The sequence below is a fragment of the Planococcus citri genome, chromosome 3, assembly GCF_950023065.1.
Source record: "Planococcus citri chromosome 3, ihPlaCitr1.1, whole genome shotgun sequence".
NCBI classification, from domain to species: domain Eukaryota; kingdom Metazoa; phylum Arthropoda; class Insecta; order Hemiptera; family Pseudococcidae; genus Planococcus; species Planococcus citri.
The window spans coordinates 50860417-50873362 of record NC_088679.1 but is presented as its reverse complement, the minus strand read 5'-3'; the positions used below and the strand labels follow the sequence as shown (position 1 = coordinate 50873362).

The 12946-nt window shown below is 31.5% G+C and overlaps 1 protein-coding gene across 1 annotated transcript in view; it reads left to right on the top strand.

Moving 5' to 3' along the window:
* Positions 1-7735: 7735 nt before the first annotated feature.
* LOC135839739 (hemicentin-2-like) overlaps positions 7736-12946 on the top strand; it is a 116143-nt gene continuing 110932 nt past the window's right edge. The window contains exon 1 of the mRNA XM_065355911.1: positions 7736-8139. The gene's annotated coding sequence lies outside the window, so the exon portion shown is untranslated. The remainder of the gene's footprint in view (positions 8140-12946) is intronic.

Sequence of the window (12946 nt, the reverse complement as noted above, 5' to 3'; positions counted from 1 at the left end):
GGGCAGGCCGGCCGGGCTACAATACATATAGACGTACAGGTGTCAGAACGTAATTTTATTCTTTGGAACAAAATATTGAAAAATTAAAGGGTTTCAAATTCAAACATATTAAAGTTTGATTTCAATGCCCTTACTTTACTCATACTGTCATCATACTACCGAAGTACCTACCTATACGTTTCGACGATCAGCGATACCTAAATTAAATCCGACTAAATACATGTTGACCACTCAGCCAAAATGACCTTAATAAGCTTGGACATCGACGTCGATATTTTCATGCTAATTCTTAAACATGATGAAAAATAAATAAAGTAGGTAGGTACCTACAGGTATGTATGTACGTTGAATAAAATTATTTAATGCTGCACCTACCTAATACTAAATCAGAAGGTCGAAAAAATAAAATTATCGCGGATACATTATCTTGTATGAAGCGTGGATATTACCTGATGCTGAATTAGAAAAACGGATTATCTATGCTAGGAAAGAATTAAGAAAGTATATTAAGGACCCATAATAGGTACTTTAATTTTTATGCTGTGATTGGAAGATATTATGTTTATTTAACACCTTGGGAGTAGGTGCATTGAATCCTTTCTTCGTTATCTGAATTCACCTAACAACAGTTTTTTAATTAGTCATTCGTCTGTATTAGGCCTATAAAAGTAAGGCTAGCAGGTACGTTCTATTTCTGTTTAAGTAGGTACCTACAATGAGAAATTATCGATTTACAAATTCTCAATTTTCTTTTCTACGATGCTCAAGTTATTACGAAGATTGATTCGTAGTCGTACTTCGCAGGTTGGAATTCAAAAAAATAAAAAATAATAAGTTGTAAAATGTCATTGCCCTCCAAACTGTAAATTTCCAACCTTATAGCATAAGGCAACTTCAAGTTTTCTTTTCCCTTGACCTACCCTTTGAGCAATGTCAGGCTCGTTGAGCTTCTACAAGTAGAATATCTGGAGCGTATATCTCTAAAACTAGGTATTTCAATTTTATAACCAAAGTTTAAACCCGATTTGAGATAGGTAGTTTTTCAATTGTTTATTCAATGTACGAAAGGTAATTTTGATAGGGTTCTCTCAAGGGTGCAGTTACCTGTCACTTCTTCAACGCAATGTAAACAAACGATTTTAAACCCTGTCTCTTTCCGTTTATTGTATACTCTCTTGTATTCCTTAATTATAAGCGTGAACACGATCTAAATTAATTGTATTTTACGTTTTCTTGCAAATTGCTTACACTTTTAAGTTCCTCTAAGGTCTTTAAGAGAGATACGAGCCCTTTTTATATTAAACATAGGTACAATAGGTGAGTAGGTATAATATTATAACCGCGGTGCTACCTCTAAAGATTTATAACTGAGAAGCTGTTATATTTTTTTAAAGAATAAAGTAAACAAGCGAAATTAATTATGAAAAAGAAAGATCGCTCGTCGATGATACAAAAAATTTATCTTACCCGATCAAACAAAGCTTAATTCTTTTCCAAACTTTCTTATATTCGAGTATTTACTCCTATTTGTTATTTTTCATTAAGCTATGTGGTAACTTCTACAAACTATACCTAAGTATCAACAAAAAATACTTGATATATCTGTGACTTGCTTAATATTGGGACATTTTGGCAGGCAGAAAAAAATAAGACTTTCCAATGAAAATTATTTTACTTAGTTATAATTTCAAGATACCTACCTACCTACCTACCTACCTACCAGTATATCAAGTCTCACTGCCAATTTGTACCCTTAAGGTGAATACACTCCTGTGTTTCATTTTAAAATTCAATTATGATACGTAGTTGAAAAAAGTCATACTCTTATAAGTTTCATATCGATTTCTTCAGGAAGCTCGAAAAGCAAAAATTTTAATATTTTTATGTTACTATTTTGTAGTTGATCATTTAATTAAATTATTTATACTAATGTTAACTACTAGCGGAGAAACTCAACAATTTACGTTATTATGAGAACAAGAAACATAATCAGCGAGCTTTGTATAATTCGTCAAATGTAGATTTCAGTAATGATGTTGCCTTAAATCGACTGGACGATAAATTTGATGTCATTTTGGTTTCCTTAATAAACCGTATTTTCAGTCATTTGCATTCTGATTCGGAATATAATTTCACCAAATAACGTAAATTAATTTGTTTCGATTATTCTCATTCAAAAGGGTTAAACTTTTAACGCAATTGGGGATATTCAAATATTATGTTAAAATTAACTGCCGCTGAAAGAGAGTACCTACTTATTGATAAACAATTTGAATTAGAGAATTGACTAACGGTCATGTAGATATAGGTATAGTCGAATAACTACATATACTGTCCTTTCTATAAACAAGGATATAAAATTAACCGCCGTGTTATTATAATTTTCACATAAACTTATGTAATCAAATAGGTACCTGGATATACCTGGCCTACCCAGCAGTATAACTCATGTGAGTCATGTGTATGAATCGTTTTTCCGTTCAATTGATCCCTATAATTTGAATAGGTATGATCTGATAATTTTTTTGAGTTCAAACGAAACGGAATTTTTGCGTCATTATTTTAAAATTATAAGAATTTTTCAATAATTGAATGTTTCTTAATGTTGAAGGGGAATGCCTCTAATGTTATTTTTACTTACCTACATACTCGAGATGAGATCCAAGTAAAGTCGATCTACAGAGTTTTTGGTTTCCATCGTGATAAAAAGAATTAAACGTTCTAAAAAAAAAATAAAAAAATCATTTGTAATGAACTAGGTAACCCTTCCTACATTCTGAAGGTGAGGCAAATATTTTTGAGAATGCGTCTTACGTGTTGCATACTCGATGGTAAGAATTTTTTTTTTTTCTGTAAGCAATGTAGGTAATAACATGATGAAATGACCAACCGTGGCTTAGAAATTTCTCTGGATTCCGTCCGAGCCTCACCCTCCCCTAGGAAGTTCTCAATATACCTACCTACATAATTTTCATAATACTGCCATAGGTACGAGTAAGTAGGTACCAAAGGTACCTATGAGCTTTTTCTAATAATTTTAAAAATTCGGGTTTTTTTTTTTTTTTTGGTTCTTTTTATAATGAAAACGATTATTCTCGGTTCGGTTGAAAACCAATCTATCCCACACATAGATTTTGAGAAAGTAAGTTCTTATTTCTGAGAGAGTGTACACGTACAGCGTAAACGGTTTATCTACAAAACATACATAATATACCTACACAAGAACATGTGAGTAACTATGTGTTGAAATATCCATGTACCTATTCTTATTCGTCGAACCTTCAACATACAAGAAGCGTAAGTTAATCGTGTTCAAGTACATTATAGAGATTTTATTGCTTCGTTTGTTTGCACTCGAAAAAGTGGATAACAACCTTCTTGCTGAATTTTGTTTGTTTAGATTTTGTTTGATTTTGCAGAGTTAAATTATAAATACGAATACAAGTTGTAGAGAACGTTATTGTTATGCGGCTTTGTGTACGGTATAAATAAACGCACTGCATTTTTATTAATATTATTGTTCGTATTGCAATTTGAGAACGCAGGTTATACTTGTATTAAAAAAAAAATAAAGGAATTTCGTATTTATTTGCATATTTGAAAGCTCGGATGTAACTCGAGTGACTATTTTCAAAGTTATGTTTGCTTTTTACTAGATATAATTCCTTAAATAGATAAGTAACTTGGGTAATTATGAACTGAAACTGATCCGATCACAATGATTTGAAAAATCATGCATCATACGTAAGTATCGTAATCAAGCAAAAAGTTTTACCACAGCATGGATCTCGTCATAAAATAAATCTAATCTAATTTGAAGCACGTCGTCTCTACAAAAATTCCGATTTTTTTTTTTATTAAGTAAGTAAAAATATTATAAATAAATAGGTACCTAAAACTACCTCAGCACATGGTCTTCTTTCTCCTACCTGCAGTTTTCATCGGATAAGATATATTTGTCATCATTTTAAACCCTAAGTTGATTCATAGTATAAGATGAAAATTGAGGGTACACATCTATGCACATTTTAAAGGGCCGGAGTCGAACGGCGAACGAATCGAATTTCCTTAAAATTATGAAGCGCGGCAAAAGGGGTAACGTGTAATCGTACATGATAAAATATACAACGCCGCACCGAAGCTAGAATATTAACGCGAATAATATTATCGAATAGTGAAATTATCGCAGTTCGTTACCCCCGAAGATTTTCTCTTATTTCCCGTACCTCCTTATTCGCGCCCTCACTCGGTACCTAGAAAATAAATAATATTAAAGGCGTAAGTAAATTCATCAGATAAACGTTGTTATTTGTCGGAAGGTAAAAAATGTTATCCTCATTCCTCTCAGTCTGTTTTATTGAATATCCAAAGTGCCTGCACAAGACGTTCGATTTTGAAATTCTTGCGCGATATCGCATACTGCAAATATATTCGTTTATACTTATTCTAGATTACTTATAGGTACTTAATATTTCAAAGCTTGTAATACCAATATGTTCAAACGTATAGCGTTCGTATTTTTTTGTGTTTATGAAATTATGTACCTATACAGTAAAGCATGTTACGTATCTAATGTTGCATTCCACTCTGAAATACCCAATTCGTAATATTTAAATGCATCGCAAAACCTTTCGTAGTTCATCGGTCTTTTCCCTTTGTTCGCTTTTATTTACGAGCAATCGTAATTTTTCACTTCATCAAATTGTTTCAAAATAATTGTACCGTTTGCATGGAGAAAGTATGAAATTCTCTACCTGCATCTATTCTTTAGACCGTTCGATTTGCTTCGATCCAGCATGTATGGATCGTGTGGAATGTCTACAAAATATTCAACCAACCGAACTCGAATGTAAAATTTACTGTACCTAAACAATATAGGTAGGTGTTTCTAATTCTATCGGATAACTTGTTTGCCAATCCGATTCAAAAATTTCTTCAGTTTATTCATAGAAATGCATCATTTTTTCCTCAATCATGTGCATGCTTATATGGGCATGGGATGAGAGGATATACAGCTGTGAGAATGGAATATAACGGTCAATAGGCAGCGATGTAACGTCGCGAGGGATTTAAAAAATTCCTGACAAGCTATAGGTAATCTTCACAACCTTTCAATTATTATTTTTGGTGAATTTTGGGAAATGGTGGAAACTGCAGTTCAATTGTAACAATGTCTAATTATTTTTTTCAGAAAGAGTGTAAATCTTAAGATGCGAAACGAGCCTTACAATTTTCAATTACTCACATCCTTTCTCCGAGAATTGTCGTAAGTTCGATATTATCAATCGATTGGGGTAGTTCAATATTGTGAATCCGAGATGATGAGTTCACATAATGCATTTTTTTACAACTTGCAGACAAACCATATTTTAAAATTTTTTTAGTACTGTGTACTTAGGTACTCGTATTTCCGAAGAAAACTGCTCGAAACGTTGCCTATACTTCCTGAAGTTGGCCCTCCAAATGGATTGCGACCAGTTTTTAGGAAATCTGAAGCCTCCTGTAAAAGTCAGCCAGCTTCCAGCGCACCTGGAATCAATGCAGAAGGCGCTGCTCATATTTTTTTAAAATTTTGAACGACTAGAAAATGGTTCCATGGAGGGGGGGTAAACTTCACGGTGTAGGGAAAGTTTCAAGCAGTTTTTTTTGCTGAAATAGGTGATACCTGCTGGATTTTTTAAATGCAGAATTCTCAAGTTGTAAAAAAATACACGTGCGAACTCTTCACCTCGGATTCGCGATTCAACCGTTCTCAACTGTTCTAATTGATTGAAAATATTGATTTTAAAGTAGGATTAAATTTTCTGCTGCCGAAGTGAATTACAGCGATTTACGGAACGATTTTGACTCGAAAATGATTGCTATCGACTTGGGGGAATCGAGTTTAGCATACAAACCAAATTTCAGATTTTTATCTCGTGGTTTACCATTTTTATGAAAACCTTACCGCAATAAACTGACTACTTATTTCGTCCGTTTTCAAAATTGTGCCAAAAATCAAAAAGTCAGTTTCGGCAACTGAAAATTTGGTTCTGAGCTGTGGTTGAAATGTACTTTCAGTGTGCCAAATTTCAGCCAAATCGCAGGTGATGATTCGACAAGGGTCCCGTAATAGTAGGAGAGAATCTGGTATTTGTTTCGATTAAGATCAAAGGCACCATGGAGAAGATTCCAAACAGTCCGGATCAAAAATATAGACCAAATAGGCATTCAAACAAAGTTCATTTAAATTAGTAAGTACCTCTACCTACTAACTATTCATCAATAGGTATGTAGGTACTTAACTTTAATTTTGACTTTTGTGGAATTTCAATAAAAATTCAGGGCTCTTTTGCCCTCGAGAAGTATTGAAATCTCATCGGGAAAAATCAATTCCTTTGTTTAAAAGATAGAAATAAAATCTTCAATGTGATTTTTTGAAGTTATTAAATAGCTATAGCTTTCAAATTTTGTATAATGAAAGGTTGAAAGTTCAATTGGAAACTTTTGAAATTTTATTTATCTACTGATTTTAAATCTCTTGAAAGCCGACTTCATTTTTAATTCAAATTGATGAATGATGAAGAATAGATAGACATTGTGATATCTTACTGTATTTACGGCAAACTGGTTATGCAAATCTATTAACATAGGTAGGTACAATACGCGTATTTTTTCGCGGCTGGCGTAAAACCAGGAAGTAGGTACATAATTTTTATGAGAATTTTGGTAATCCCTAACGCTAAGGTTGTTTGCAGACAGTTGAGAAACTATGTCTTCTAAGAACTATGTTCTATGCAGTTTTCAAGTTTATTAGTTGCATAGTTGATTGGCTGGTTGAATTTTTTTGTGAGCAACATTAGGTACTTATGGGTCTTTATGCTCTAATAAAAAAAAGAAATGTGAAATCGAAGTCTGAGTGATTGCGTGATTATCTTGTGAGTACTTTTAATACCTACTGAATTACCTTAGCACAGCCCTATGGTTTGACAAAAAAATAGAGAGCTACCTAATACTTAAGTATAGATTTTCAACTAATGCATGAACATGAACAGTGCACGCTCTCGAGTTAGAACTAACATTTTTCCCTAATTGATCAATGCATTTTTGCAACTTCACTGGTGGAAAAAACATCAACTAAAAAACACATCCTATAGCAAATGCATGAAATAAAGTTTTATTGACAGCTAGAGTGCATTAAACGATGATGGATATATAAAAAAAAAACGAGAAATCAAACACGAGTAAATAAATACACGATTACGTTAGCGAGATTAATAGTTAGATAGTAGGTACCTACCTACTTAAATTTGCTGATTTTCGTGTAAATAAACACACACGGTGAAATAGGCTGTAGCGAATAAGGATAAATTGTAATCAGTAAAAGTCTGCAGAAGAATGTGAAAGAATGTATATAGGTAAGTACTATAACCAGAAGAAAATCACTCCGCAGAAAGAGTGTTTGTTAGCAGTCTAATGCATACAGAAAACATTTACAAATTATACGTAATTTTTCATTCCATCTTGCCAAATCAATTGTTCGTTTATTGACGAACACGCGAAGGCTGATTTTTGTTCGTTTTAAAATTTACGTTCGCCGTTTAAAAATTATATTTGCGTTGCATTATGTTGAAGAAGGTAAATTTTCTCCATGTTCACTCGTGAAAATTCGAGCGAGAAAAACGAACTTGGTCGACGACGAGAAAAAGCACTGTGTACGAAATTCTTTACAAGGCAAACTGCTTTCAGTGCACGTTTCGCGAATCAAAGCACAGATGTATTTTCGGTTGCTTTCTTTTACGCCGCGCGTTATCACGTTTTCTGGTTTATTTTTTCGTTTCTTCTTTCTCGCTCTTTATTATTGGCAAAGTTTTTCGTAATTAACAAAAATTATAATCATTATTATCATTAATAAAAAAAAAAGATATTTGTACAAAACTTTGTATTATTTTTCATCTTTTGAACATTTTTTTTTTGTACTTTATATTTTTCATTTTTCATTTTATTTACAAAATTTTAATTTATTGGATTTTTCATCAAAATATGTTCCACGAATGATTTTTTTTTGTTGGAAATTACTACTCAATTATTTCAATTATTTATTCATTTCATTATGAAATCGTATTGGCACAAATCAGGATCATCGACGTGTTTTTTTCGGTAAGTGACATATTTTTAATAAAATAAAATTATAAAATATTTAGAAATATTAAATTAGGTATTGATAATAATTTTAGTGAGATATTTTTGCATTTAATTTACTATACACCTGCATAATCATTTCAGAAAAAATGTTTTTATTTCAGTTTTTTACATATTGGATGTTTTTCGGCTAAATTTTACAGACTTGTTAATTTTTTGAAACTATTTCAACTATTTTTATGAAAAATCCCAAGCTTACAAAAACTGTACATAATTTTGGATTGTCCATTGACTGAAATCCTGCATTGACGATGCTTTCATTTGTGAGAAAGATGAAATTATGAGTAACTATGACCATGAGTACCTACTTAGACAGTGTTACGTACCTACCTAAATACGTTAATTTTTAATGCATACATTTTGAACGATTGATAATAATTTTTTATCACTGTTATCAATCATCATTAGATTTTGCAGTTGAACAAGTTATAAAATAAAGTTGATTGTACAGCTATAAATATGTTACAAATAGAAGCCGGAAAACGCAGCCGGGTTATGGCATAAAATGATAAAATTTGTGTGAGGTGAAAAAAAAACAAGGAATAATAACGACCGAAGTCATCTGACTGCACGGCTTTAAAAAATTTAATAATCTACCGATGTTAATTTATTACCGGCTACCTACGTTGAATTGAATAAAAAAATAATTTGACGTCGGCGATAAATTGAAAATGTACCTATTCTCACATAGGTACGTATGCTCGGTTACGTGGATAACTTATAATACATACAGTGGAGTGAAAATTTCAAATACGGAATAGTATTCATTTTTCGATTTTGTTTTTACCATTTTACAGTCATAATTTTACGCTAAATTCCAAAAACTACAAAATCGAAATATTAAAATTCATAGATAGAAAAATAAAAACATCTTTTAAAAAAATGAATATTGTAGGTACCGGTATCTACAGTATGCCTTATCAGCACGTGTGTGTAGCTTGCACATTTAATATGGTTGCTTTTAGCAATTTATATTGAGTACGATATTCCGGCTTGTAGGTACATAATTATGGGATTAAAGAATACCTACAACGTTAATAATATTTATATTTATAATAGGGTAAAATGTTTTTATCTACCTACTTTACCTATCTAATATTCGTACCTACAGTATCAACGTTGTATACTTAAGTAGGTAGGTATAATATTATGAGACGTGTGAAACGTTCAATACATCAATTTACCAAACAATTTCAATAATGGATCGCAAATTTTATTTCATATCGCGAATGAAATTATATGCAGATATAGGAAGGGAAGCGTCTATGTTCCTACACTTACGTAGGTAGGTACCAGTTCCAATATATTTTTTATAACATTATAATATAATTCGAACGTTTTGGTTCATTTTATATATATGAGTAAAATCTTCTCGATTTTGATAAATTGGATAAACGACATTGATAGGTGTGTATTAAACGAGACAGAAGAAAAATCCCTTTTAAATCACATATGTCTTTGGTTAAATCCTTACCGTAAGCACTTCGATGTTACACGGTAATAGGATTGAAATTTCTTACGCATTTGTTATAATAAAATGATAATTCTCCCGATACATAGTAATAAATGCTGAGCTGAAGTACTATTAAATTCACTCATATCTACTCGAGTCTTCCTCGGCATCCTTATAAATGTCTTCGTAATATGAACCATATCTATTCGCTTAATCTTCGCCAGTGGGTTGCAAATAGTTCAACTATAATTATACACAATTTGGCCAAGAAATAAGTAGAAACGAGTTGAGTTGAGTAGATATTTTTACCATAGGTAGGTTTATAATGATTCGAAATACGTACCAACAACACACTTTATTTTTTTCACATCTTTTTCGCTTAATGGAGAACGATTTTTTTGAAGAAAAAAATTGCTATATTATGTATTGATGCTGATGGAAAAAGAGAATTAATGAATGAGAAATCTCAACAAATGAAAATATTAGGTGTATGAGTTTATAGAACGAGGTGTATTTTTTTTTTTGCCAGATGACATTTTATTTTTGCTTTTTTTTTAATCGGCTGCATTGCAACAAATACGAAACCTATTAATCATTATAATATCTGCTCCCGAGAGAACGAGTTATCAGCATTAAATTTTATGTCTTTCCCTCAACTCATTTTTGGAAACTCCTTGTTAATTTATAGATTTCCACGTTCAGATGAAAAATGAACGTTTATATTCGTTATTATTTCTCAAGTTATTATTTTCCATCTTTATCTTATTTTTAATGTGGTGTCTCTTGTGGAGAAAATGAATTTTCGGTTATTTTTCGAACGCAAGATGTTCTTTTCGGCGTGTTGTTTTTTTCCACGGCAATCGTTTTCCTTTTTCCTGTTTTTTTTTCTCTCTTTATGATTATCTATCATAGTGTTTAGTAAATTCATGTACTTTTCTTTCCGTGCTGGATTATTTTTTATTTATTTTTGTGTGTTTTTTTGTTTGGTGTGTGTGAGTATACCTACCTACGTGTGTCGATGAACTCGAGATTTTTTTCCTCCAAATGTTCTACTTGCTAAATGATGTTGGAATTGTAATTCTTGAAGTTAGTGTAACCATACAATAAATATTTCGATCTTTTGTATAAATGAAAAGATAGGAGTATAAGTATGATATAGGTACCTACCTATAGATTGATGCCAATCGACGACATTTTTCGTTTCACAGGTCACTTTATATACCTAAGGCAAAAGTCAAGCCCTCAATCAAAATATTTATAAAAAGTTTTCGAAATTTCTGAGTCTGTATTTTAAAATTCAGTTGGTAATTCATTGAAAAAATTTTAAAATTCGCAGTTTGTAAAAAAAAAATGGTAAAATTTGATTCATGGGTAGAATAAAACTCATCATCATAAAGTTTCTTTTCAGTTTTGATCACAAAAGAACTTTTCAGTCACTTATATAGTCATTGATTTTCTCATTTTTTTTCCTGCAGAAGTATGAAAACACATCGAGTGGTCGACTTGCAGAAGGGTTTTGGATTTTTCAAAATAGTTTAAAAATCGCACAAAAAGATATAAAAAAAAGGTCAAATGGCTATTTATTTAGGTACTTCAAGAAAGGTAGTTTCGGAGCACAGTTTAGCCTTAGAGTCACGGGTAGTTAGTTGTCAAATCAAAATGTTTTTTGAAGTTTCTGAAGCCATTTATAAATATTTCTTTGCGGTTTTGAGCTCATTTGAAAGCTTGATTCTTTGCGCTTGTTTTCTTTTTTTAAAATTGAATTTTGGTTCATGTGATGAACAGTTAATGGTGGATTTAGTGAGATACTTTTTTGTGACAACTAACAACCTGTTGTAAGTTGTCAAACACGCATTCACTATTGATAAAAAAATTTACAATTCAATTTTCGAAAATTTTCAAAAAAGAAAACACGTGAGAAGGACTAAACTTTCAGATGGGCCCAAAAACTTGCAAAAATATCCATAAACGACTTCAAAATCTTCAAAAAAAACGTTTTTGTTTGACTGGTCATTCATTGAATTTTTTTGCGTAGGTAAATCGATCAATTCAACTTTTTTATTCGCTTTATAGAATGAAAAGCAGAAAAAAAAAATTATTCAATAATGCAATAGATAATTTTCTGAAAATATTTCTCTACTTTTTGATGCATATTGCATATATTGGTAAACTGTCTCATTGACAACTAACAATTTTTTCTTTTTTAACAACTAGCAACTTCTCGTTTTTCATCTTTGTACCAAAAAAATTTATTCATTTCGAAATTTTTTGTAATTGAACATGTGATGAATCCGTGATAAAATTTCCTTTAAATTGATGTATATAATTATAATTTATTTACCTTTGACAAATTTTTGATGTTTAAAAACGAAAAGTTCCAATTTAACATGTGTAACTTCGCACCTGTAAAACCACTTTTTTCAAAACTGTATCCCCAAATAAAAAGCTATGTTGCCAATTTTGTATGTTGGAACATTAGTAGATAGGTATAGCATGAAGTTATTATGAAGGTTTCGTGTTGATAGCGTTCATGTAACTATCTTTTTAAAAACGCAATTTGACAACTAACAATACAACTAACCACCCATGACCCTATAGTTTTTTTTTGCAAAATTAGTATAAGTACATAATTATGTGTGTATTTTTAAGGTTTACATTCTATTATTATGTTTTAAAACTTCTTTTTCGGCATGAATGAGAAAAAATGTAAGATAGGTATGAATAGGCTGCTGTGTACTTCAATTCTAGAAATCTTCTTAAAATTTCAAAATTTCGAGTTCCATTGTCTCTAAAAGGTTCCTCTTGAGTAAAATAGACTCTCATGACGATTTTAGCCCCCTTCCATGAAAAAAAGCTAAAATACAAATTTCAGTTATTCTGGTGGGGTCAGCTTGGTTTTCATAAGAGGGGGCTAAAATCGTCATGAGAGTCTATTTTACTCAAGAGAACCCTTTTAGAGACAATGGAACTCGAAATTTTGAAATTTTAAACATTTTTCTTTGAATTGTTTTTTTTTTTTAATTTTTAAAAATTGAAGGGCCCACCGCAACCCGAATTTTTCGAAAATGGAAAAAATAAAAAATAGGGAATTATTTTCTCACCAAAGGACACCACTTTGTGGGGTTGGAAGGACGAAAGACCAAAAACAACTTTTAGGACATCCCACATAATATACGAATTTCAGCTAGTCTGGGGGGGGGGGGGGGTCAGCTTGGTTTTCATGGGAGGTGGCTAAAATAGCCACGAGAGTCTTTTTTACTCAAAAAGGACCTTCTAGAGATGATGGAACTCGAAATTTTGAAATTTTAAACA